Raw genomic sequence first — 2,696 nt, forward strand, 5'->3', positions numbered from 1 at the left:
GATGGTACATTTTAGGTCCCACCTCTATCCCTGTAATTATTTTGTGTCCTCTCCTTTCACCAGTATTTCAGTGTTTTGGCAGTTTCACCTCCTTCAAATGAGCATCAGAGTTTTTTGTTGAATATATTATTTCTCAACTTTGTATTAGAATGTTGAGTGTTTTCTGGCTATGTTCTCAACTTTGCTCAAAGAACTATGCTTATGTTATAACCTCACTGCCCCCAAAGTCGTTACTGCCTATCCTCCTCAGATGACCTGCCCTGTGGAACTTCCTATGATATTTACATCTTATAGACTAGCAGAGAATCAAGGAAATTTAGGGAATTCTTCCTGCTGCTTAATAATCGAGTGTGACATGGGGAACGGAGGGGGTTGACACAGTATTTTCAGCTACTAAATGCGGTACCTATAGCTTGTCCAAATAGACAAGTCTTGGATGTTGTTACCAGATTCTGTTGTTCTCCCAGGGAATGCACTGGAGAGCATAACATTTTTGTCATATCCCCATTTTGATTATGTCATTATGTAGATGAAAAAAAATTCAGTTAACGCTTTTAACTTGGTACCCTTGATGAGATTCTTGGAGAGAGGCATGATTTGTCTTACATACATAGGGTAACATATTATCTCTGTCTTCTGGCTTGATACTAGCAAAAACGACTGTGATGCAAGAGCCTTCAGTGCCCAGTGATAGAGAAGCATCCAACTAAAGAATATTAGAAATTAATAAAGTTTTATTTCATAAAATCAGCAATACATTCAAAACTAGAACACTTTTTTTTTTTGCAGTTTTTGGCCAAGGCTGGGCTTGAACCTTCATCCTGGTATATGGGGCTGGTGTCCTACTCCTTGAGACACAGGCACTGCCCCAACACTAGGACACTTTAAACTTGTCTCCTTGTCTCTTCTCATAAATACATATATACACATACATATGCATATGTTCATGATGGACTGCAAGAGTTTATTTTAAGGTCTTTTATTTTCAAGATAGAGTCTCAAGCTGTTGCCCTGGATAGAGTGCCATGGTGTCACAGCTCACAGCAACCTCAAACTCCTGGGCCCAAAAGATTCTCTTGCCTCAGCCTCTCAAGTAGCTGGTACCATAGGTACCCGCCACAATACCCAGCAACCTTTCGGCTGTAGTTGTCATTGTAGTTTGGTGGGCCCGGGTTGGATATGAACTTGCCAGCTCTGGGGTTTGTGACTGATGCCCTAGCTGCTTGAGACACAGGTGCTGAGCCAAGGTTGGTATTTATTTAAGGTGCGTTTATAGCTCAACATAAATGTGTGTGTGCATGTGTGTTTTGGAGACAGGGTCTTGCTCTACCACCTACGCTGGAGTGCAATGGCATCATAGCAGCCTAGAACTCCTGGGCTCAGTGTTCCTGCCTCAGCCTCCTGAATAGATGGGACTATAGGTGTGTGCCACTATGTCTAGCTAATTTTTCTTTATTTTGTAGAGACAATCATAGGGACAGTCTTGCTGTGTTGCTGAGGATGGTCTTGAACTCCTGGCCTCAAGCAATCCTCCCTCTTCAGCCTCCCAAAGTGCTAGGATTAAGAGCCCCCACACCTGGCCTCACTATACGTTTTATATCTTCATGTATCTCTTACTGTGGGAGAACAAATTCCAGTTGTCTTTTGGGAAATAATATTAATCAATGATTGGAGAATTGTGTAATTACTGCAATTCTTATTATGCTTAACTTTGTACTTATTTGCTTGCTATGTGACTGTGACGCATGTATCTCTTACTGTGGGAGAACAAATTCCAGTTGTCTTTTGGGAAATAATATTAATCAATGATTGGAGAATTGTGTAATCACTGCAATTCTTATTATGCTTAACTTTGTACTTATTTGCTTGCTATGTGACTGTGACGGAGATAAAGTAAAAACATCATGAGCCAGAAATAACATGTGTGGGAAACATGTAACAAAGACATCTTGAACTATGCATAGGGAATAGGATGTCCAGGGCAGTAGCAAATGTGACACTAGTTAGGCATGTGCAAAGGTAACAAGGTTGCAGTCACGCACACAGCAAGGAATAGGGCATATGCCTCAGCAGCAACAGTTGCAATGATATGCACAACAAATGAATCACTTAGCTAGGCAGAAATAGCTAAAGTAGATCTAGTCAGACCAATAGCACAGTAGGTGTCAAAGTACTGGTTCTCTGTACTGAGATACATAACTATGAAAAACAGTCACATTCTGCTACACATTGTAACCTTCTTGGGGCAGGACACAATTACAAGAGGGGCTTTACCTAAGAACCGCAGTCAGTTTAACCTAATTCTTTGTACCGTCAGTGAATCCCAAACAATAAAAAGGAAAAAAAATTCTGGTCAAGAATCCATAGTTTGAAAATCTCTGCTTTAAATTGTCCACAGCTAAAACAAAATATGAGTTAATGATGACATAGGTTAGTCTAAGCCAACTTTAGTAAGAGAGATTTAACATCTTCCCCCCCACACACACACACTGACAAATGCATACTATTTTTTAAAAAAAGAAACTTAGTGTGCTGATTAATATTTTATTATAAGACTCATCTGGGAATGTAGAACATTTTGTTTGCCATCTATGAATCATACAAGAAACATGTTTTCTGATTTTATATCCATTTTTAAACAAAGGAAAGGATACAAATGGTATTCTAATTCCATTTTTAAAACTTTTTTTTTTTTT

This window comes from Otolemur garnettii, unplaced genomic scaffold (assembly GCF_000181295.1).
Source record: "Otolemur garnettii isolate 467f Iridium unplaced genomic scaffold, OtoGar3 scaffold00094, whole genome shotgun sequence".
Taxonomy (NCBI): Eukaryota; Metazoa; Chordata; class Mammalia; order Primates; family Galagidae; genus Otolemur; species Otolemur garnettii.